This window comes from Thermobia domestica, chromosome 7, assembly GCF_964235325.1.
Source record: "Thermobia domestica chromosome 7, izTheDome1.hap1.1, whole genome shotgun sequence".
Classification (NCBI taxonomy): domain Eukaryota; kingdom Metazoa; phylum Arthropoda; class Insecta; order Zygentoma; family Lepismatidae; genus Thermobia; species Thermobia domestica.
Window position 1 is genome coordinate 45,556,657 of NC_137460.1, and position 26,867 is coordinate 45,583,523.

Below are 26,867 nucleotides of genomic sequence, written 5' to 3' on the forward strand. Positions count from 1 at the left end.
AGATAGCTCTTCAAGCGTCTTACATTACAATATCGCTTTAGTACTTGATTTAACTGCTATTTTATTACTATGAACTATTGAAGACATATTATTAAACAGAGGAACGTAGTTATATGCAACTACTGAAGTAATACATAGCACTAATATCCCAACATAACACTCAGTAGGTTTTATTTATTTTGTAAATAACAAGCAGTCTTGTAATATAAGGTTGTTTCGGATTGACCCCGAAAACCATGTATATGACACTGATAATGGGCATTTTCGATTGTATCATTCTTCTCTTCCCAAGTTGTAGTATTGAATTTGGATTTAAACGACATCGGCAGTTCAGTTAATTTTGAGTTTAACGTCCTTTCAACAGCGAGGCTATATGAGACGGGACTTACTGATTAACGTGGAATCCAAAACAAATGAGCTCCTCCGGGAATGGAACCCGGCGAATCCACGCCAAAGATGCGTATGCTAACCGCTTAACCACGAAGGAACTTCGGGATCGGAAGTGTCAGTGTTCATTTCTACGACCAACTATGGATTCAACACTGATATTCGTCATTTTCGATGTCTCTCTCTCTCACACACACACATATATATATATATATATATATATATATATATATATATATATATATATATATATATATATATATATATATATATATATATATATATATCCTTCATTCACCCAAGCTGCGGCACTGAATTTGGATTTAAACAGCATCAGAAGTGTTACTGTTCTTCTCAGCGACCCTCAAAACTATACCTAGTTATATCATAAATACTGTCACAAGTTTGAATATGAATAACACAGAGTATTAACAACAAGGCAATTTATTTTGGTCATATTTTACACTGATATGTCGTACACCTGACGCACGAATTTTTCAAAATGTCCCCCCTTGGCCTTGATGCAGGCGCGAAGTCTGTCCGGCCACTGGTCAATGGCATTACGCACCACGTCGATGGGAAAATTGCTCACTGCTCGGGCCCAGGATTGTTTCAGACTGCCGACAGATGGATGCCGTTTATGGCAGACCTTTGCCTGAAGAACTGCCCAAAGTTTGTAGTCCAAAGGGTTAAGGGCCGGGCTGCTAGAAAGCCAATCAGCGGTAGAAATGTAGTCGGGGACGTTCCGTGCCAGCCAGTCCTGGATTGTTTTCGCTTTGTGGTCTGGGGCGGAATCCTGCTGGAAGGTCCACCTTTCTCCAAGGAACATGGTAGCAGACAGTGATTTCATTATAGGTGTTAGCACTGTGTCCTGGCACACCTGTTTTAACACCTTGTTCGCAAAAACGCAGCTGGATTGTGCCTGAGTAGCTCACTCCTCACCAAATCACTGAGGCAGGATGATGTGCCCTCTGAACCCTTGGAGCTGCCTGAGCAGCTGCAGTAGATGACGTGGCATACTCACGGTCAGTTTGGGCGTTGTAGGCCTGCTCAATTGTTAACACCTTTTCACAATTGCTGTGTAGATTGTTGGCGTAACGCCGCAACAGTCTCTTTGATTTAAGGACTCTCTGCGACATTGTTTGGGATCAGAAATTGACCAGTCCGCCTCTTATACGCCCGTAGATGTACGTCACTCCTGAGCACACAAGACATGGAATTTCTGCTGATGTTCATCTTAGCAGCCATCACACTGTGTTCGAACAGGATTTCTTCGAATTCTTGCTGCGACTGCTTTCTGGACCTGCGGGTTCGTACCGTTCGTGGTCTGCCACTCCTTGGGCGGTCAGCTGCCGTTCCAGTTCCGGTGTATCGCTGACACTAATCTCTTGCTGATTTGTAGGGGTTTCTGGAGGTTGAATATCTCACCTGTTGTCTTCCCGACTTTGTGTAGTGCAGTTACTGCTACACGATTTTCGTAATCACTCCACTCCATCAGAACTCAGTACAATATCAACGTATGTCATGAACAGTCAAACACACACTCCATGCATCTTCCGCTTTATATACAGATGGCAGCACTGGGCCACTCCGGATGCCTACAGCGCCACTCCAAACTTTGTGACAGTATTTATGATATAAGTTAGTAGTTTCGACACTAATATTCAATTATTTTAAATGTCTCTTTTCCTCCCCCTACCCTAAGCTGCACTGTCAAAGTGATACGACAAAAACATCTCAGCTCCGAACTTCATCTATGTTGAAAATTTCATCGAGACTGGTCGGGTGGTTCAAGAGATTAAGAGTCACAATCATAGTTACTTTCAATTTTACAAGGTAGATTAGTTTAGGCAGAAATTATAAATGTTAATAAGTAATTTGTGTTGTCAAATATAATAGTAATTATAGCTGCAGTAAATTTAATATTTAATTTCGATTGCACTAATTACTTGAACTGGCTTTGTGGTAGGTAACCAGTGAGTGAGCTTAATGCATTAATGGTAAGTATATTAATGAAAACAGAATATTCCTGAAGAACTATTTTTATACTACGAGAAAAGTAGGAGGATGCTCTTAGCAAGTAGCGTAAATTATTTCTAATACTCGGGTAATTCTCGTCGGATAAAAGATTGACTGCCAAGGTGATTTGAGGGTACTGGTCCCAGGAGGCCATAAATTTCTAGGGTATAGGTAGCGTAAACTAGCTATAAGTAGCGAAGACTAAGGAACTAAATTAGTGTACAGTAAGGATAGCATTCACGAATAACATATGTTGGAGTAAAATAGTATAGAACAACGAAGAAATAATAGAGTGCAGTAAAGTTGCACAGTAAAAGTATAGAACAAGGTAGAGTAGTAGAGTGGATAAGCGAAGCGTAAATTGGAAAATAGCAAAGTAGATTAGTATCCATTAGGTTAGGTTAGTTATCATTTGTTAGACTAAGAAACGGGGTACGATAGAGTACAGTAAGGTAAGCCGGGGTAGAGTAGTGTAAGGTTACGTTAGAGTAGAGTACTCTTAGCTTAAAATGAACCTTCTGTAAATCCCTATACGTTTCACCCAAAACTTCGCTGACATATTCTTTACCAATATACACTTCTTCAGTGCTTCAAACGATTTTTCGATTACCACTAGGTCAACTTGTACGAGGTAGATTGTCACTACAAATTATTTCTGCATCCAATTCGGTTCAGGACAGAGCGAAACTACGGGACCCACGTTAGCAACGAGAAATATGCGCATTTATGAAAACTAATTTCTAATGTTACCTTCAACATGCATGAAGATTCCATATTCTTGTATTATATTTATTCTAAGTTTCTTCTTACATAGCGGGAGAGCATGGGACATTGTTAATTGTCGCTCTTTTATAAGGTATCAATAACATACACACACACAAAGACCTGAGATCTTCATGTATGCAACAGTAGTGTTGTAAAGTATTACCGCTAGTTTTGCATTATAATTCGAATGAACAGTTTCCACCCTGCCTCTATGTTCACAGATTAATTACAGTTTTTCTATTCAAACCAATTAGTTAAATGAACATTACTCCTTCCTTCATGAATTAACGGTCGTACTGGCTTGCTCTTGGCGCAACACTAGAAAGAATTGTTGAAAATACAATTCTTTCACTAATTTCCTTCTTACTGCCCTCTAAAAGATCTTCGCCAGGTGACATGAAAATATCCCACTTGGGAAAGATGAAATTCAAAGGGACTACTAGAAGTAATTGTTGGAAATGAATTACTTTACAATTTGCGTATAAATAAATACGACTTCCGGATATGTGGGATAAAACCTATCGTGCAAAATACACAATTGTTCTAAGTCGCCACTAAAAAGGCACGAATTCCATCTAACCGAATCTGGGCAGTGCGAAGCTGGTGGACCCACACGGTAGCGCATTGGAAGGGAGCACACACGTTAGAGACGGCGAGTATACGAATAGGCGAGGATAGTGGAAAGCAGATTTTGGTAATGATACGAGTTTCAATAACACTTTTCATGGCTTCATACTAATGATGCTCCACAGTAAAAATAAAATACAAGTTCTGTACACTGTGTATAAATATACCATGAGTGGAATATAATACCATATCTCATACTGATACTCATTTATTTTATCAGTCGTAAAGCATTTGTAAGGCATTACTGCTGTATCGCCGAATCAATTTAAAAAAAAAAAAAAAAAAAAAAAAAAAAAAAAAAAAAAAAAAAAAAAAAAAAAAACAACCAAAATGTACTGCATTCGGTTGGATTACATTACGTTACGTCAGATTACGTTACTAGGCGTGTAGTTTTACTATATGGATCCATAATATAAGTAGTAGTGATAGTAGTAGGAACGGGTTAGAAGCCCCGCAGGGTTAGTTGGGTTCTGTTCTCGACATGAAATGGGCAAATTAAAGACTTGCCCAAATTTTTCTTGCCTCTTTTTCAATCTATGGATCCCTATAGTAAAACAAGTGTACCTCTCCACGAAATAGTCCATCCGCCTCCACATACAGTGCCGCTTATAACACCAACAACAACCAAAAAATACAACCATTTTCTTAACTTTTACTATTCCCCTTACCTGACTTTCATTCATTCTTCGTCACAACCCGAAATAAATTCTCCAATTGACCCGGTAAATTTCCTAAAATTGGTCCGGCGATACAGGAGTTAACTCCATTTGTAATGATTTTACATTACTAACTCTACACTTGTAAATCTAAAATACAACTGTATTACTTTGTATTTAATTCTGTCGCCTGCTAAAATGTATTCCTTATAAACATGTCTTCTCAAGCAAAGTATTGAATTTTACCTGTATAATTTCCAAAATGTGGTGTGCCGAAACTACACCAGCGCCTAACAGTTTCGTATCCTCATTTCTAATCTGCACCGTAAACATATTTTGTTACATCTTTACTAAAAGATAATAAGTTCTGGCTCATATCTCCGGGACAAAATCTCAGAAGTCCCTAGTAACGTATAAAAACAAGTTGTATCATCTGCATACTACAGTTTTCTCGTATTAATACACACTTACAACACCGGCTTGACATTGTTAACATGTGGTATTATAAAAATTAATTACTGATATAATATTTAATCTTATATTACGGATTTATTATATTCATTCGAACAAGACTTACCTTTTCCTTCAACTGTGCCTAAACATTCATTCAACATAAACACAAAAACATTTATCTATTTTCTCTAAACACAACACAACTTCACATCCCCACCATGCGAGCGCTTTAATTGAGTGGTCACAGAATATTTCTTTTCCACTTCGTCTTCTTTTTCTCTAACAAAGTTGCCAAATACAATACAAAAAAATACTTCATTTCTAATTAATTTAATATGCAGGAAATATCGGTTTAAGAATAATAAAACCGAAGACAGAAACAAAAATTTTAGGAATGATAAAAAGAAATGGTTCAAAAGATTGCGATCCTGGCCAAAAAATTTTAGAAATGATCCAAAACCATGCATCAAAAGATTACATATCTTGGCCAATAATTAGTTTTTGGATCAGGTGTTACAAATTTTTTGAACGACTCGTAAATCGAGTTTTCGTACTTTGTATGGAATGAACACACCATACTGAGCTAAGTGATATCTTGAGTTTGACTACACTATATGTAGTTCTCTAGATATAAGGCTAGTTTTAGATGCTTTTGACGGTAGCATTTTGATAAGCATCTTGTCATGACGTAGCAAACAAATCACTGGAGAAGAGCACTATTATTGACTCCGAAACTAAAGCGTGAAGTAGCTAAAGCTATAGTGGTTGTAACAACAGTTCTTGCTGATTATATTTAAAAACGAAAACCACAAAGAATATGTGGGCAAAGAATTGATTGTTGGGGACGGATGATAATATTTTAGTCCTTTCTATGGTAGAGAAAGAACTGATGCCTGAGGATCCTATTGCATTCTAGAACTTCCTGCGCATGGATAATGAAGACTTCGAAAAGATCTTTGTACAAACAAGGGTGCTCCTCATATTTTTCAATCAGCATAATAATAACATCTCTACTCCAACTAATTTTTCTTTAATACAATTCAATTTCCTACACAGGGGCGTCATTTAGGAGGGGCAGGGAGGGGCATTTGCCCCCCTGAGTTTGAGATTTATATAGATTTTATCAATAGAGCAGTAATGAATGAGTGAAAAACGCGAAATTTTACTTATATCGAGGGGTTTTGCCCCCCCAAGCAAAATCTGAAATGACGCTCCTGTTTACACAAAACAAGAGCATGAATATTTGGTACAAAATCTTTCGCTTCCTTTTAACACACCACGGCGCTGCAATCGGACCAGAAATGCTGGGAAAATGCTACGAAATACAGCAGGTTCTATCGATAAGAAATGCCATAGGATATGCCATGGCATGTGAAATACTATAGCATTTGCTACTTTACACGGTAGGATATCGATGATAGGATTTCTGCTACGATAAATGCGTCCGTCTAAAACTAGCCTAAGGCCTACAAGAAAATTTCTGCCTGAAATATATTGAATCTTTTGATCTAAAAAAAAAAAAAAAAAAAAGGTCTATGCTATAAAAAGGAGAAATTTCAGAAAACAATGTATGTTCCATAATTGTGGGTCTGGTGGTAATTCTGTAGTTGACTATGATCTTGACCCTTTGGGTTAAGTGATTACTCTAGTATGATCAATACAAAAATATACTTACAAACAATGTGTTCGTAGGCTTTTTTCTTTCTTGCAGTTTAAAGGGACAGAACTATTTTAAACAGTGAAAGCTCCATGTTAATATCTAATATAGTAAGTTAGGAATTATATTTTTGATGACATCATGAATACAGAGATCCTTATGGATTTGGACTTTCGGGTCTTTACTATAAGGAAGAGAAATTTTAGAAAACTAATATTGGTAACTTAGTAGATAATCTAATGGGCGTTCTGTAAGTATGATCCTGCCCTATCGGTTTAAATGAGTACTCCAGTATGAATAATACAAAAAAAATTACTTCAGTTTAAAATTTCTTTTGTGCAACTTACAGGGTATATAAAGCTATGTTAAACAGTGAAGATTCCATGTCAATATCTAAGATAGTAAGGGAGTTGATGACGTCATGAATATAGAGACTCTTATGGATTTGAACTTTCGGGTCTTTAGTATAAGGAGGAGAAATTTCTGAAAACTAATGTAGGTATCTTAATTAAGAGCCTGGTAGGAATTCTTCAGTTAATTGTGATCGTACCGCTAGGATTGAGTGAGTACCCCAATATGAATAATACAAAAATACTACTTTAGTTTTAAATTTCTTTGTTGCATCTTGAAGGATACACAGAGCTATGTTAAACTGTACAAACTCCATGTCATTATGTAATATAAGCGAGATATTCGGAATTTTTTGATGACGTCATAAACATAGAGAACCTTATGGACTTGGACGTTTGGGAATTTGGGACTTTGAAAATGAAATGAAATCTTTGAGTTTTACGTCCCACGGTTATGCCGGTTAGGCTAAAGGAGACGGTGATGATGAGTAATGAATGAAATGGTGGAATGAAGATAGTGGGAAGAAATAGGAGAACCCCGAGGAAATCCACGCACACGGTGTTTGTCCACCACAAAGTTCACTTGGCGGGGGCTGGGATCGAACCCGGGATCCCAAGCACCAGAGGTGAGCGCTCTACCACTGAGCCACCGAGGCCCCTTTTGGGACTTTGAGGTCCATAAAGGTTTCTATATCTATTACGTTATCGAAATATAATTTATAATATCTCTCTTACTATATTAGATATTGACATGAAGTTTTCACTGTTTTACACGGCTCTTTAGAGTGACCGATTAAAACTGAACTAGTCTTTCGATAGAAATGTATTGAGGTACTCGCTTAATCGATAGAAGTACTATCATATTTATTTATTTATTTATTTATTTATTTTGCATCAATAATTGTTTCCGAAATGTTAACATTTAATGTTTTTACTTCACTGTATCTTTCTAGCCGTTACGGTAACTACTGAAAGTTTCGGATAAACCCATACTTATAACACTCTTTAAAATGTATAGATATATTTTCAAAAGCTTCTAAAATTTAATTTTAGCAGACGCCATGATATACTAAAATCCCATGAAGATACCTAATTCTTTTAAGGACAAAATTGTATCTGGAGTTCTTATTAACCTTCAATCAGAGGTAAAAATAAAGGACACGCCGAGCCTCCACCTCGAAAAAATATGTACTACTTCTCCCCAGTTTCTAAAAAAATTACAATGAGCAAAGATAGGCAGGAGGTGTTCTTCTGTACATAGAGGCAGATACGAATTATAACAATGTTCTCATTATTTTTTTTGTCCAGTTTATGTATTAAGTGTATTTGATTGCATGGCAGTATTTGTATCTTGTTATATTGTCTCACTAGCTGAAGTGCCTGGCATGGCCCGGAAAAAAAGAACTGATGCAAAAATATTTTTAAAAAATACAATTTCTTCCCCACAGTCACCTAGACATTTTCCAATCCAGTGGCGTGCCTTCAACTTTACATAACTATACAATGATCATTCTTCACTTGGAAAGAATAAGAAATTTATAAAAATATTACAGAAAATACCGACGTTTGGGAGATATATACAATTCTAAGTAGCCTTTTCTGTATAATGTCTTTTCTCAGTTTCGAAACTTGGCCAAATCGACATCTCATATAGAATATTCATATATTTACGTCAAATATGTAGTAGTGTGCAGCAAGGTCTTGTCAGCTCAAAAAGCTCTGAATACGAGAGCAAGATTAAGCGTATGGGAGTGCTGAACTGACAAGCCGTGAATTGACAGGATTGTTTAAGAAAAGGTGCAAAAGGTAAAGGTGTGATAGAATGTTCACGATTGGTCAAATCTACTTGCACTTGCCTGATGTTTTCATTGATCCTTCTGCGATGACTCCTACGGTGTATGGTCATTTTTGGTGTCTCCTTTCCTCTCGTTGATAGGTAATGAAATGATGGAAATAAATATGGCGTAGAACACAGGAGAATACTGACGTTTCAGCGGAGACGAACTTAGCCGAGACATGAATACCTTTTCAACTGATGAGACATTCTCAAACAGACGATACCCTTTAACACACTAGGGCAAATTCTGAACTTCTAGACTCGAATATGTGAATCCGCATGACTACTTCTTCGTCGTTCCGATCTCCAGCTTCGACTATCTCTTCACCAATCTATCCAGTTGGTTTTGTTAGACGTTTCTCCGGTCATTCCCTTCCAGTTCGATGAATTACTGTGTCGATGGTGAAAAGTACAAACTACTTAGATTGATCATAAATAAGGTGATGATAGGAATGCGGAGAAAGGAAACAATCTGCTGTTTTATTAATTAAGAAAGATATATGTCGAAACAAGTCAACAGAAAAAAAAGAAATACTTCCATGTCTGTAATGTAACTGAACTATTAGTGATCAGATGTAACTTCAACATTGATTTTACGATAAGAATGTAGAGTTGGTAATTTCAAATACATGAAGATTATAATTTTCACTGAATTAAGTCTAATGTGTTGCATTCCAAAAATTGTAATTATAACAATATAAAATTCGTCGTGAAGAGACGATACCTGCACAATACGTCTATACAAATTTTGTGGATATATGCTGAACACTTCGAAAGAAATGGGTAATATTAATGGACAACTTTTTAATCATTCAAATACGTTCATAATATAAACTACGTTTAAGGTTTTAGAGAATATTAGAAAAAAAAATCATCTTCTTGGAGTAAGAAAACGTTTAACCTCTCTTTTCATGCTCTTAGATGTCGAGTTTCAGAAAATTTTGACTTTCTTTTGGTCAAAAGTCTGAGGGGAACACTAGTCCAAAATTTCATTTACTTACCTCAAATTGTTGGAACGGTGGAGGAAGTTTCAAGTCAAATTTCACATTTTCTATTCTGGTTAGTGTTCAACGAAAAAATTGTATAATCCCAACTGTTTTGGGGTGTATTAAATAACGAAAAATCCTTAAAGACCCCTTTTCTACTCTTAGGGGTAGCTTTCATTAAAACTTCGTATTATTGTTAGCCTAGATTTCAAGGATAACACTTGTACAAAATTTGAGATCCTACATTCAAGAGTTCAGGAGTTCATGTAAAGGTAGAAGAAAATGTTCGACTCCCCTTGTTTCCTAATATGAACTATCTCGTAAAGCTCATACTTACTATTAGACTAGGATCATTGACAGCGTTTGAACGTACAAAATTTTAAGTTACTACAGGCAGTAGTTTTACTGGTTTAGTGAACAGCGAAAAGAATTCCAGTTGTTTTCCACCTTTCTTCCCACATATAACGGTTTTATTTAACAAATCTTGTCTTATTCCAAGGTGGAATTGAATAAGAACATCTGTATAAACTAAATTTCTTTTATCTAACAGTTTTGTAGGTCCGTTAAAGGCGAAAATGTATCAGTTCTCCCCTAGTAACCCATACGTGATCTCAGTTCGTAAAGCTGTATGTGGTTCTCAGCTTGGGGTATAGAGAGAGCACATTTCAACAGAACTTCGAGCTTCTACTATTAAAAGTGACGAAAGCCTAATGAATGATGAAAACTCAGTCCTCTCCTATTGGTTTAGCATTTCCTCTAAAATTATATACTTACGAAAATGTTTGTACAAAACTTCAATTTTCTATTTATTATTGTATCAGAGATTTGACGCAAAGTAATAATTTCAAGACCTCTTTTTTCCCTTTAGCCACCACATTTCGTAAAACTGTTTTACTGTCTATCTGTGCTACATGGAAATATTTCTACAAAATTTCAAGGTTCTAAGGCTAATGATTTTGGGAAATATGGTGAACAATTAGAAACATTGAGACTCTTTTATTTTTTCTTACCAAGGAATTGGGTTTTGTAAATCTTAGTCTTATCATCAAGAAGAATACTTTAAGAATGTTTATACAAAATTTCGAGCTTTCAATACCTAATATCGGAGATGAAAAAAGGCAAGCACCTTTTCCAACTTAAGGGATGCATGTCGCAATATCCTGTTTTACGTACAGCCTAACATTAATCGGGAATACTTACACGAAATTTCGAGGTCCCATTTCAAACAGCTGTTCGACGTCGGTCCCTTCTTATAGCGTTTCACAATGTAGCGATCGTCCTATGGTGAGTTGATAGTTGTCGACCACCACCTTTCCTTTGCACAGCATTGCCTGTTCTTTGGAATGCTACTGTGAAATGTGGGTAATACAAAACTTTGTAACACTTCGTCCTTTTTCCAGTCCATCGACTATGCAATATTTTGTTACTTTACCTATCTTGTCCTTAAGTTTTGCATACCCGTATGGCCGATCAGTACAGGACTGTATACTTACTTTTGGGCCACTCTGTATATGTATGTATATGTATGTGTGTATGTTCGTGTGCGGAATTTGTCAGAGTTCTCCAATTTCCTTCCACTAATTTCATTTTACTGCGAAGTTCTAGTAATGAAGAATTTTGTGTAGGAAAGACCAGGACTATTTGAGTCAAAATAAGAAAAATCTTGCTATGCGTAGCAGCGCCATAAATGTTTGTTCAGTTTTCAGTTTGTTGTTTGTGTAAAGATTTGGCGTTTTCTTATTCTCAATTTATCCAATATGATGGTTCCGGAGAATGTGTTTTTTTTTAAAGCAAAGTGATTTGCAATATTTATTTTTTTTTCGTCTGATGAAATGTTATGCACAGAATAAAAAGGTGCAAAATCTATGTGAGTGCATATACAGGGTGTTTCAAAACAACACCGACAACGTTTGGGAGGTGATTCCTGACACCAAGATAAGACGAAAAGTATAGACCAACTTGGGTGCACCGAAGTTATAGGCTGCCGGAAACATGAAAAAACTGAACTTGAAAGGTCTATAGCTCCAAAACTATTGGACCTGCCGTAGTCAGGCCAAGACTTCACGTACTAGCTAATATGTAAGCTATTCAAAAATATATGTTTCAAAGTCCTAAGGTACTCATGCAAAAATTTTTATAGAGTCAGTTTGGCTACGGGCATATAATTTGAAGTACTCACCAACTACCTTTATAAAAATTGTTGCGGAAATACCGTAGGATTCTGAAATCTGGATATTTGGATAGAGCACATACTAGTTCCCAAATAAAGTCTTGACCCGACCACGGTAGGCCCCATAGGTTTGGATGGCCTCGAAATGTTTCTTACACGTTTCTCGATCTTCAGCTTTCTCTTTCAACTCCCAATGTTTTCTTCTATTTTTCAAATGATCGATCAGTTCAAGGATGTTATAAAATAGAGGATCTGCCCATACAAAAAAAAAATCGTGAAGCCATACGTCACAGTTTCGACACTCCTTCTCTGCCCGCTCCGTGCCACTAAGATCGTAATGTTTCGAGCCAACAAACACGGCGGAAACGAGAATAGCCAATGAGATGTGCCGGCTCAGACGATGCTCAGTTGTTTTTTGGTTTCACTGAGTTCATAGGATGAAGATACGTAAGAGCAGATCCTCTATTTTATAACATCCTTGGATTAGTTGTATTTTTCTTCTTCCTATTCCTCGTTTCTCTTCTTTCCTTCTATAGCGGTGTGAAGAAGACGTGTCCAATCCAATTGGTCTTCCTACGAAAGATACTGGCTAAAAGTGTTTTCTTCTCTCCTACCAGTTTTAAAACATCTTCTTTTGTTACTCTCTCCGTCAATTTTATCTTCTCCATCTTCTTCCAACACCACATTTCAATGTTTTCCAAATACTTCTCTAACTTCCTAATATCCAAGTTTCTGAACCATACAATCTAATACCCCATATATAGGACTTGAATAGAACTTCTTTAGTCCAATATCAAGCCTGCTAAGTAAGAGTGATCTTTTCTTGTTGAATATCTCTTTTGCTATGACAATTCTTGATCTGATCTTATTGGTGCAGTAAGCGTTTCTTGTCAAAATACGTATTTAGAAAATTATTAGAAATCATCGACCCCTCCAAGATCTCTTTATTCTACTGAGAACTGCAAGGGTGCATTTCCACGAGATATTCTCATGACTTTCAATTTTTCGATGTTGATTTGCATTCCATGTAATTCTCCAGTGTCAATTATTTTGTCAATCGTCTCCTGTTCTTCTAGCTACAATAACCGTGTCATCTGCATACCTGATCTTGTTAATGATCTGCCCTCCAATCTTGAAATCTCCAATTCCCATCAACGCTTCCTTCATTAAACATTCACTGTAAATGCTGAATAATTGGGGCGACAAACTACATTCTTGTCTGACTCCTTTCCAAATCTCCGCTTATTGGTTCCTCCTTAATAATAATAAAGAGCAAAATCACTTGAATTCATTTCAAGAAAATCGTTCGGAAAAATCTCATCCTAGCAGTAATCTACCCTTTTTGGGAGTTTTTCCAGAAAGAAGCTGTATGACACAATACAGGGTTGTTATTGAAATACTGATATATTGAGTATAAACTAACTCATTGGACCCGTTTTTGAGAAAATTACTATCTTTTCAATTTCATTCTTTAGTAAATCACCCTTATTTTGGTGTATGAAGAAATTAAAAAAAAAAAAAAAAAAAAAACTAGAGAACCTCATAAAAATCTTTAAGTTTAAAATTTGATGTCGATATGTTGAAAGCTTTGGTTTGAAGACAAATGAACACTTTAGATTGGGCGGAGAAACATACATTAAAGTCACTTTCTCGCCATGTAGAAGCCATCGTTGAACTCTCGATATATATTTTTAAGGATCACCATACTTTCTTTTTCACTATTGTCGCTCGAAAGTAACAATAAAAAAGACACTATATTTACAGATTACTTACATTCTTTTGATCAGTCGGTCAAAACTTCTGAAGTTAAGGTGCAGAATAACATCAACTTAGTGCTAAGCAGATGCCTTTGAAAATAACCTCTATTACAAAATTATTACTTATAATCATCTGGGGTATGAGTATCAAAATTAATTACGGAAAATTTTGTATAAATAATAAGTTTTGATGATACTGTAATTCTGAAATGGAGCCACTGCTTGAAAAAATTTGTTTCCCTATGTTGTTCGGGCGTAACTCTCGACTATGTAACAAAATTTGGGATGAGGAATTTATTTAAAAACAAAATGTTCTAGGTATAAGACTTTGAAACAACATAAAGGCCTTTCTTCCCCCTAAAGTTCAACATTTCCAGGACCGTACTTACGCACAGGTCGCAGGGCGGTAAATTTACATCACGGGTGGGTATATAAAGAAACCGAGGTTGAATTATGGTTAGCTGCCAGCGTAATTCGTGCATTTGTTCTGTTCACTCTGCCCCGTTCATGGGGGTTCAATTTAAGCGCACGTGTCCTTAATATTTAGGCCAATACTGAATATGAACAAATCGAAGGAGAATGGATACAAAATTTTCTTACGCCCAGGGGTGTAAAATAAATCATACTGGAGTGGATGTTTCTAACGCAAACGTTCTCCTTTCAGTACGACATTGATCTGTAACCAATTCATATTTTTTTTCACAGTTTCCAGAATAAGATGGCAGTCTAATTGCAACACTTCCAGTCACCGACTCACGTTTTCATTAATTTTTGCTAAACTATTTCTAAAATGCAAAATTGCATTTATCTTAAAATTACACTTGCCAAAAATATTTACAAATGATATTTACTATTCCTCTAATGTTACTGTTTAGTATTTATTAGAAAAAAATAATCATGTAAGAATTAGTTTTGGGATAGAACGGTTTACTTTTGATATACAAGGGGTGAATAGACTGCTTTGATAGTTAAGTTTGACAATCCTTCCAAAATTTTAATCAGAGTTGAGTATAATATGGGACTTATTGCAAATTTAGATGACTCAAATAAGGACAAAGTAGTTTTTTAAGAAGATAAAAGGCTACAATAATATAAATAATAAAACAACACAAAGTGCAGCTAAATTTTTATATTGTTCTTATTACTACACCTATTACACGTGACATAAGTTTAGCATCATCTCTCACACGTATTACAAAACCTAGTAGAAAACTAACAAACTATTATTTTACGTACAAAATTATACCGTGGTGATTACAGCGTTACATTTTGTAACTACAATGCGTGGTTTCATACACAATATGTATGCATATATGTATATATATATGTATTTATGTTTAAAGATATATATATCTTTTATTAATAAATATTTCTTTCCAAAACTTAAAAAAATGTTGGGAAAAATATTCCATTATATCCATTACTTTTAAAAAAATCACTTCCTTTGCTAGAAGAACTTCACTCTTATGGTGTTAAATGATTTTTGTGTTACATCTGAAATATATTCACACAAGTAATGTGAATTTTTTTAATCATGAAAATGACTAGAAATATGTATTTTTAAAAAAATTCTCATGCAATAAACTTAACAAAAGAATTTATGAGTTTTACTACATTTTATGAATAAGAAATAAATATAGTTTATTTAAAAGATGTTCAAGAATTGCTGTTTAATCACCACCTCTGTTCATAATTCCTTTCCAAGAGCTGAAGCTTACACTTTTCTTTTCTTCGTAAATAGTATACATAACAATCACAAACAACTAACACAACATATTCAATTCTTGAACAAACAGATGCAAAATTACTTTGCATTTTTTCATAAATATTTCACAATTTACTTCCTTTCTGTAAACGAATATTCTTTAACACATAATTGACTATCTCACATTTATAGGTAGAACATGAAAGTTGTACACAGTCACTGTTGTTAGTGTTATTTATATATATAAATACCAAATAAACATTGGGTTTGACACAACAAAGAAACATGATCAAAAATGATACAAGCACTAATACATAGTTATATATACGTATTTATTAAGAAACACTACAAAAATGTTGACCTTTTAAACTTCGTTCTTCTTAATTTTTGATGGCAAATAAATATTTTTCAAAAACAGAAAAGTTCTTTTTAGTGGAAAAGAGGAATTAGTAAAGATTATTACACTTTAGTGTTAACTACAATCAAAATAATCTTTGGAGCAAATCTGTGTTAATGTGCGATATGAGTTAGATTGTAAGTTTTTTTCCTTTTGCCATTACTAGTAACAGATATGTTAGGGTAAATATCATTATTGATTTCCCCTTTTCTTACCTTTCATTATTTCGTAATTAAATTATACGTTGCTTTCACAATAAACGTTCAAATATAAATAGACATAAGCAAAATTTGTGATATCAGTCAATTTTGTTCCTTTATTTATATATATCCTGTATTACTAAGAGTTAAATAAAAGTTATTGTTAACACAATATTATTGTTTGGAATAGAAACACAAATATTGACATGTTCCAATAACTAAGTTAGCTGCTGTTTTAATCATAGATGTAGACTGAGATGTACAAAGTTACCTACATTACATATACGCACTGTCAACAACAAAATTTGATCGTTTAACTTCAAAATTTTCAGTGGAGAAAACCATTCGGAAGAAGATACAGAAGAAGCTTTCCCTGACGAATTCAATGACTTTAAATAGAGTAAGTAATGCATACCAAACAAAGTTAAGAATCCTTGAACGTAAAATTTCCACCGAATACCTCCATAAGGGCTGTTATATGAGACTACCTGAGAAAATATATATTGTATGTTGCCCTCTCTAAAATGACATTGCACATAATGCAAATAAATTTGATCTCATGTTCGAGAAGCAAAACTTCATTTCTTATATGATCTATACCTATGGTTATAACTGTAGCTAACATTAACGATAGATTTAAAATTTTAAAAAAGTACAAGAATTATTTAGTACACTTATTTGTACTTCCGTGAAGAAACATTAATTTATTTGTTATAATTGTTCAAGCTGCCACCATGTTCATAATCAAAATACTAGAGTAAGAATTAAGCTAAATGAATTGGTAAAAAATAGGAATTTGTTAATCTGGAGCAACATTGAAATACAGCCATCTTTACCTTGAAGAACAAGTGAATGTGTCAGATACTCTAATGACTAACAAGAGGCTTGACACCATTTCCTTACACTTTCTACATTCATTTGTTATTTGATGCAAAAGTCCCTGTATTAGAGTGTATTACTTGTTTTTCAGTACACTAAATCCCTTCATTTTATCCAATTCATTTAACTGAATTCGTTATTTTTGTACTCTGACAATGAATATCGTGTCGTTTGAATAAACTTTTGCCTATTCATGGAAAGAGTAAGTAAAATTAATAATTTCCATATCATTTCTACTGTTTCTCTTATAAACATTCTTAATTAATATATTAATTACATTAGAACTTCCACTTTTGTTTGCAACCTCTATTTGAGTAATTTATGGATACCAAGTTGGCGGAAAAAAAGTAAACATTTTGTCAGTACAAACAAATGAATCTTTGTAATTGGGAAGAAGAAGAAACTACATGTACAATTTTCCCCCTCAGATACTTAAATACATCTATTATGGAATGACGAAACTATTAATAATAACAGGCGGTATTTGAATGACCCAGTTATAAAACCTGTTAACTGTATTGTTTTTGAGAATCGAAGGTATTGCTACTACTTGACTAAATGAGAAAACATTCATTCGCTTTGTACAAAATTCTCTAAAATACGAAAATAAGTTAATTTCACGGTAGTTATGGAAGCATAACTTCCTAACTACATAATAGTGGAATGTGTATTAGCGTAACCTCAATATATCAAGTTTATTGCTTTACTTTGACAGCATTGGAGAGATTAACAGTGGTTTATTCATTTTCGTATTAACATTTACAATGTAGACGATTTTTTAAAATGTCTCCATTTGAATTGAGTTAAGACTTCTCTACATTAAGGAACCAGTGTACCCTTATTGAGGTTACTGAGCTTATATTAAGAGACAACCTTTCCTGTTAGATTTATAAGGTCTTCTTTCCGAGTCAACTGTTCAATAAAATTTGTAGAAAAAATTAAGGGAAACTACTCCTAGCTTTTAGTTTTTCTTTAATCTTTAATTTATGTAAAACTGTTTGAACTACATAAATACTACACGATAAGAATACTTAATTGAAACCTTTCTTTAGAAAGCTTCAACACTGACGAAGTAATAAGGTTAAGACACTGAAATAAATTCCGATAGCGACCCACACAAACAGAGAACTTTTAGAATCCGCATCGTGGTAATTTAAAACATGTCAAAAAGACCATTGTGCTGTTGAAGAATCTGCCAAGTGCAATTTTATGCTAATATACCTAATAAAGTTTAAATCAGATTTTACAGCTTTAAACAGAAAAGAAAATTTATAACTTTCTTACGAAATCGAAGAAAACATATATTTACTTTTAGCGTGATACATGAAGTAATATATTCTTATTTTTTAGTTGAGTATCAATACAGCAAACATATTTTGCAACTGGATTACTCCTTTAAATGCCTTAAGTACTAACAAATGCATTCTTAGTGAATTACATGTTTACTTACGTATATACGTATTACATTGAACACTTAAAGAGAGAAGTTCATATGTTAATTGAGGCACAAACCAATTAATGTTTGCATTAATTTTTTGCATTCAATTTATGTATCTTATTTTCTGTCCTTCGATACCTTTAAGATTCTGTTTTTGCTTTCTCACTTTTGATTTGCATTCATTTTTATATTTTATTCAGTAAAAAATTGTCATTGTATGTTTGTAATTTTTCTTTATTGTCTGCTAATACACACATAAATGGAACCTACTTCGATTAATATAGGCGATTATTGTCTAACGTTCCTTTCTCATATCTTCTCGTTGTTTACCTTTTAAAAGTGCAATATGTGCGATACGTTTTGTATTGATAATAAAATATTAAGTCAATGGTAAGTAAGTGAGTACTATAAAAGGCAAATTCTGACAAAGCATAAATTACCAAATAAATAATAGCGTTACAGTTTTGGCAAAATATCTTTGCCTTCATCGGAGGTAAAAATAGTCAAAGTTGTAACGCTATTATTTATGATATAATATATTTAGTCAGAAATTGTCTTTTATTGCATACAAGAAGGTTCCAAAGCTAGAATGAGTGATATTCAAATGAGTACTGTATTGTGTAAATCATCTTGACATATATATATATCACCATTAATTATGTGTAATATCGTAGTTCCTGTGTCAAACCAAAGTTACTGTATCACCATGGAGTATAAAACAAACAAATATAAGTGAAGTGAAATGCCTCGTTTAGGAGATACATGTATGAAAAATCTTGTGTTTTCGTTAAAATTATTAAACTCTATTTAAGTGAATACTTTTAGTAAATAGGCAAATTCAAAATTTAGCAGTAATTTACGAAACAAAAAATGTGAACACTTCTTGAAATCACTTGTAGCCCATTTTCAAATTTGAGAGGAAGTGAATTCTTTGTATATACTTTTCTTTACTGTTTAACGCTCTATGTTAACAATGTCACTTTTATCAAGTTTCCGTCTTAAGCGTTATCTTTACTGATGTACATTTATTACTGACTATTCCTGATAGAGACCTACACGGGACGAATTTTTTTATCCCGAGCCCAATCCAGCCCAAGTCCGGCCCGGGGCCGATAAATTTGAAAAGTTTTTGCCCCGACCCAGGCCCGATAAATTAAAAAAAATAGCTCGAGCCCCAATCTTTCTCAAAATTTAGTATTGAACTTGACCTAACCCTCAGAAACATTTTTTAAACTCTGGTTCACAACGTGACGCTTGCCTCCCGAATGGTACAATTGCCTCCTAGAACTCTGCCTGTCATCGAGAGAACAGAAACTCCATTTCCTGTAACAAAAATCTAACTTAATTGATTTTTAGCATAAAGTGAAGATGGCAATATAGTTTTGCGATAGGCAAAACTTTCCCACCCCTTCTTGTCATATTTTGGGTTCAGTGAAGGTCAAGGTCAGAGCTCAATTTACCGCGCAATGCCTGTAGTAAAAGTGGAGCCGCTAAGCAACACACACTGTAAATAGCTATTGCATTCTTTGTAACATTTTTCACGGACACACTTCTTCAACGTTTGGCTTTATTCCAATTATCGTTTAATGAAAGTCAATAATTATTAAAGAATTGCAATTAATCGCTGTTAGTAAAAAGAGAAATCAGTTTCGGCCGGCCCAAACCCGGCCTGGCCCAAAGAAATAACAGAGTCGGCCCACCCAAGCCCGGCCCGTGCAGGTCTCTAATTCCTGATACTTGAAATAAAAAAGTATTGAAGTTTAAATTAGAAATTTTGATATTAATTCGATGTTTTCTTTCTTATCTTATACTGAGGTATACCAGTTTCCTGGAATAGATACCCTAAGTAAACTATTTAACATAAATTATAACTGCAAATATAGCCAAAATATATGTAGTAAACCTATTCAAAATCCGTTGTTGTATTATTTAATATGCTTGAAATTTATCCATAACGTTATGAACACATTAATTTTTATGAATATATGTCAGTCTAGCCCTCGTTTTAGTACTTAGTCTACTTATGATCTGCGGTTCTCATATGAAATTTACTATTTACAGAACAAGAAACAATGTTAGTAATTAGTATTAAGATGTAGATTTATTAGTTATATTTATATATATTCTCTCTATATATAATATACATATACAAACCATACATATATTTTGTATATGTATGAGCATAAGCTATTAGATCAGTTAATGAATAAATTAGACAAATTGCATACTTTTGTCGTAACTGACAAGTTTCAATTACATATTTTTCGTTATTGCTAAAAATTTTGTAATTTTAGATAAATATAGTCGTAGTATGAAGTTACTGTGTGATTTACTGTGCTACCGTAGAATGACAGAACCTAACTTATCGTACTATAACTACGACTGATCTATTATTAGAAAACATTTCCATTTAGGTTGTGGATTAACATTCTCGATAAAGGTTTGATTATTTCAACTCTACAAACTATACTGAGTTAAAAATTATATTGTCAAATGTATAATTTGATTTTTAGATACTCATTTGTTTTGTCTTTTTCAAGAAAATATTTAGGATAACTTGATTGTCATATATCTACATTACAATGGTGTTTAAATATCCCTGGTTATGCTTTAGTATTAATAACACTATCATTCTTGTTAGCTTTTGATATCGTTGCTACGTATATTACATTTTTAAACCATAAAATAAAATAGGAAAATGATGTTGAGAAATGGAACATTTTGACAATGACCGCCAAGTAAGTAAAATTTCAATTATTATTCTTATTCTTATTGATGATAATAATGATTGATATAAGATAAAAGTCACCAGCAATTGTCTTGCTTTTTCTGGTTTGACTGTGTAATAAGTATTATGTATATAGATTTATATAATGACAGTAGGCCTTCTGGAAACACGCGGCCTTAATGGCTCTATATTCTATATACGGACATTTTTTAAACAATCACACGTATCCCCTATTAATACGTTTAGTATATTGACAAATTTATATTTTCTCACACACATTCAAACGCAAATAATGAAACACACTGTTTTTATACATCTTTGGTTTCTTACACGCGTAAATATATTGTTGTATTATACACAGCCACATGTAACAGCAAACGAAGAACAAATTCTTTTACAACTTTTTTCATTTTTTGTTTTATCAAAGACAAAAAGGAAGTTAACATAGATAGGACAGCAAAGAAGCATTTTTGAAGCCATTTTCAAACGTACTAAAAAGCAAAAAGTCATTAATTTTCCTTTCATTTTTTTATTAAATTGAGTATGTTATTAAGTTGTGTTGTAAATACTTAGACTACTGTATATCATTATTGCATTTATATTCAGCATTACTTTGTTTTTGGATATTATACATATGCATAGAATTGGCTAATTATAGAGTATATATTGATACATAGTTAGTTGTATAGTTACAAGAGCAAGATTATGTTTATAAGCACATATGAACATGTGAGCACTTCCTTCAATGCAAAATTTATTGTTGTTATGAAGAGAAAACAATCATTGCTTGAAGGCAAAATGTCAGTATTTTGTTACGTTTCAGTATTATTTTTGCAATTTCTGATATTTTTATAATTATAATTGTACATCTTGTATCGAGTTAAACAACACTTTTAATTCATGTTTTGCTTAGTGTTAATAAAAGTATGTATCATTCAGACACAAAAGCTTTTTCGTGCACATGAAAGAAATACTTTTCATCTCCCAACCTCGCTACATTAATATAAATATTCTAAAAGTTATTTGCAACGTTGAAAACGTACAATGTTTAAAATGCTTTTCACTTATTAAACACAATATTCATTTCAAATTTTAATTTCATTTTTATACTATTACTGCTTGTAATGGAAATAAAGAATTTATTATCCACAGAAAATCGCCGAGTATTAATAAGGATATTATCAGTATTAACATATCTAAAGTTTTTTTAAAGGTAATTTGAATTTTTATTTACAAAAGAAATCGTTATGATAAATACTTTACTGATTTGTTAATACAAAAATAATGCCAAAGTTCACGTCAAAAATATTATATATTTCTTAGCTACTAGAACTTCGGTATTTGATTTTTAAAATATTGCATCTCTTTCATATTGCAAATGAAAATATCTTCAAAATTTATTTGAAAATATTTAAGTCTGTCTTGAATTACGATTCATAACATACCATAGCAGTACAATTTGTTACATACCATAATATAAATATTGTGATTATATTTTCCTGACTGATTTTAATCGTCATTCACTTTTTATCTATTACTATCCATAATAATGAACAATTGACATAAAAGTAACTTAATATAAAGTGATTGATTATATTACTTTATAGTCTTTTCTACTTTTATTTATGTATATATATAATATTGACATGATCTTTTATTGAGCATATTAAATAGTATTATATATATATATATATATATATATATATATATATATATATATATATACATATATAGATATAGATATTGCTCTGAAAGCTTTCTTCAGTTTCTTGACTGTTTAAGGAGTCAAAATTAGAGACGATGGAATAAGTTATCTAAACGTTTTATCTGCTTGTAGTTATACCAAGAGTAACTCGTAATAACAGAAAATAATTTCTGTAATTGGGGTCCGAAGCAGGCAGAAAATATGTTTTTTAAAGAAATTACTATATATATGGCATTATCAATTACCATCAGATACACCAACTTTTGTACTTACGATGAAAATCTGGCAGAATAGAAAGTATGTTAGAAATACTTCCGGTCTTATAATAAATGTTCTATATGTACTCAATAGTTCGTTGCTTGAACATTCATGGTAACCGCTGTTTCACTGTAGTTCATTTTAGAAAATTATTTGTTCATATACGTAACCATGTTGAATTTGATAATTAATATTAAATTTTAAAAGTAGTTTTGTTTGATATATCACAAACGGTACAATGTAATTTACTATTTACTTTTTCTAAAATATTCAGAAGGTAGAGATAGAAAACTGCAAATCAGAATGATTAGTTTTTGTGTAGAGAAGGTACCCTGTGTCCCTGTGGCTTTTAAAGTAACATTTTTGTTATCAACTTGATTATAGCTTGGGATGTGTCTACTAGATTGAAGGATGTATATGGGAAATAGTTCGTATTTCATTGTTTCACAGTAAAATTGCCATGATTGTTTCTAAAATAGCTAATGTTTATCTAATCTGGAGTTACATACCCAGATGTTATTTAGATAATATTCAGAATAAATGTCAATTTCTGGAGACTTCCTTTCATCTATCGATTGTCCTCGACACCTTTCCATTGCCGCCAGAATTTCGAATCATTGTCACAGAATTACACTATTAAAATTATCAACTAGAGGAGTGTTCATTTCAAACTAAAAAGACTCGTAAGTACCCTGTTTCTATTATATTATTACATAGTTAATATCTATATTTTTAGAAAACAGAGTAAGTTGTAAAAATGTACTATTGTTAAAAATAAAGTTTTCTAGAAGCGTTTCTAGAAAGCCATATTAATAATCTATTGTTTGAGGCACACTTTTACTTTTTCTCTTAAAACTGACATACTGGGAATATATTTATATATCACAAGTTTGAGCTACAAATATAATTTTTCTAAGGCAACATCGAACTTCCTTCTGCTTCACTTAAAAACTCTTACATAGGAATATGCAATATACTATCAAAATTGGAATTATTTGTAAACATGTGTAGAATACCATTGGATGATTTAAAATTTGTGAAGAAATGTAGCTTTCTCTAAATCTTATGTTATTTTTGTTAATTAATAGTAATTTCGGAAGTAGAAATAATACAACTGACTGGATAACTGGAAAGTATTTTTTTAGTTATTAAGTGTTAACTTGTGAATTACTTCTGAAGCGACTAGGCAATAACCTAAACAACTTGGTTTTTCCCCTGATGAACACTGCATCATTGTTTGCATCACTTTATCATCATTCACATTATTACATAATAATTGAGAAGAGGCTTAGATATGATATAATTGCAATCACTGTTCCTGTCTAGTAGATAAACTAGTGACCGAAATTACCAGACAATAAGTCAAGTGTAGAATTCAAACACTCTTACTGAACTATATGAAACAAATTTATTTTTGAAGAGAATTAATATTATTAATAACAAAAAATGTTAAATGAAACTGAATATAATTTTAATGAAATAATGGGATAGATAATAATTACTATGAAGAAAATATTTGAATTGAGTTATCTTGATTCGAATATGCTACTATTTCTAGTTACTACTGTAGCATTCTGCAAAAAATATTTCTTTTAACCTATTTTAGATATTATATTAACCTGCAGCAGTGTAGTACCCAGAAATTATGTGTATTGTAAGCAAAAAGGAACAGAAATTATAAAATTATATTTTATTGCATCCAAATTTAAGAGATAAGTTGTTCTGGATTAAAATTTGAACGAGTACAGAAATTAATCTTAAACATATTGCTAGGTTATAGGAATCAACTGAAAGTTTTGGCAACGTATTGGCTGAAATTTGGATATGAGTAATATAAATCTTTTACTTCTTATGTAAATCAGAGAGTTTAAATAATGCCTTGCACGGGAAACCATAGTTACTAGTAACTTTTGGGCATTCACGTTATTTATAACGAAGATATGTCTTTGTTTTATGATAGTGACATATCACACCATTATGCTGACATTCCTGACTTAAGGTATACATTTTAAATAGGTAAATGAAAGTTCATGATTATTTCATTTCACTGTGCTGTTTTATAAAATATTTTCAAGAATTTGATTTCGAGTGCTTGAAACTGAAAGAAGTTCCTCTTGCTCCTACGATTTTGTAAGTAACCAGGGTAATTAAATAAATTATTAATTAATAAATTAGATACAAAATAAAATATTGGATATTGGAAATAATTACAGAACGTACTTAGCTTTAAATTTTTTGCAGATCCTTACTTGTATTTATTTGCAACAACCTGATTTTTTGTTATGATTTTAATCTTTATGTAGGATTCAACCGATACTAAATAGGTCTTAGTAATAACGGAAACTGGTATCGAATAGAAAATTATGGGCGCTAGCCATTTAACCATTAGAGAGTGTTTTCCTCATAATACACGCTTTGAGATATTGATGAGTAAGCACATATAGTGGTTCGTACTTTTTAGGATTACCTTTAAACTAATATGATGTTTATCAGTTTGAATGGTTGGTCTTAGAAATTCTATCCAGACTTGCTTCATCAATGATGTAGTTTAGTAAGTGTAAAACATAGTTTTTAAAAGTGTTTCTGATTCGTATGGCAAATATACTAAACTTACATTATTTTCAATTGTATTTTTGCTCTTACTTTTAGCAGAATGAAGTTTAACGTATATTTTGAATACTTTAAACGAATGAATATTTAGTAGTTCTCACAAATTTAATGATATAATACACCTTTTAAATAATACCAAAAACAGCTGAACATGATATTTTAGAATAGCCAGAGTATCGTTTAGAAAGTAATTTGTTAGACCATTTTGCTGTTAACTTCGAGATAAAACTTATATATATGATTTACCAATCTTTATATCAATTTACCAATCTTTATATCTTACAAACGAAAAAAACATATTTGTAACTTTACACATGTATGCCTTAAAGATAAATTAATGATCAACATTTTAACACCCTGCTTATGTGTTGGAATGTGAAAGTATTTCTGCTTAAATTGTAATGTAAATTTCATCTTTTATTGCACAATAGTATAATGCAGGCAAAGATTGTGAGAAAATCTGCATCATATTGTCTGTATCTTGAAACGATTGTGAAGTAAATTGACAGTTTTCTTTAAGATTCGAAATAGGTCAGATATATTTCAGATTCGACAACTTTTTAGACATAGTGTATACAAACAAATCAGTAGCTATTAAACTGAGCAATTTTCTAGAAAAACGTATCTGTCTTTAGTACTTTTATATTTTGATATGTTAAAATTTTATTAAATGCATTGTAATACAAATTATACGTTGAAATTTAATTACAAGACGCAATGTTCATGCTTTAAATTTATTTGATACTAGAATGGAATTCGAATGCTGAATTTATGTCGTTGTTTTGTATTTATTGGATTTCTTCATAATAGTCTTTTGATATTTGTGATTGATTGATAAAAGAGACCAAATTCATATTTGATAATTATTTTAGAAGTTAGAGTAATTTCAAAGGACAGTTTTCAGTTTTGAATGTGCAAATCTGTGGTGAGAATAATAAACATTATCTGTTATAACGTGATAAAATGGTTATCACATTTTAGTCTGAAATGCGTATTAGCACACGGAGTATGTTGACTAATAGATAACACAAAAATATTTATTCGAAACGTAGTAATTTCTATAAAAGCAATCTTTAAAACTTTCAGAAATAGATGGAACTAATATATCACTGTTAAAGTTTTAGAATTTACTGAAACTTCATAGTTAATCCTAGATTAATTTTCAGTATAGTAACTTTTTCTGGGTTAAAAAGTAGTAAATTGTTTTATGATTTTTCAATATCGAATGCTACAAATGGATATTGGAATAAGTTAAGATTATTTTATAACTTTTTGAAAACTCT

General features: G+C 32.5%; 1 protein-coding gene across 3 annotated transcripts in view; it reads right to left on the bottom strand.

The window, feature by feature from the left end:
• The window catches only part of csul (protein arginine N-methyltransferase 5), an 88,301-nt gene extending 83,112 nt beyond the window's left edge, over nucleotides 1–5,189 (bottom strand). For 2 of the 3 annotated variants that reach the window (XM_081764561.1, XM_081764559.1), the window contains exon 1: nucleotides 5,032–5,189. The gene's annotated coding sequence lies outside the window, so the exon portion shown is untranslated. The remainder of the gene's footprint in view (nucleotides 1–5,031) is intronic. The other variant, XM_081764560.1, reaches the window with a different exon arrangement.
• Nucleotides 5,190–26,867: the final 21,678 nt, after the last annotated feature.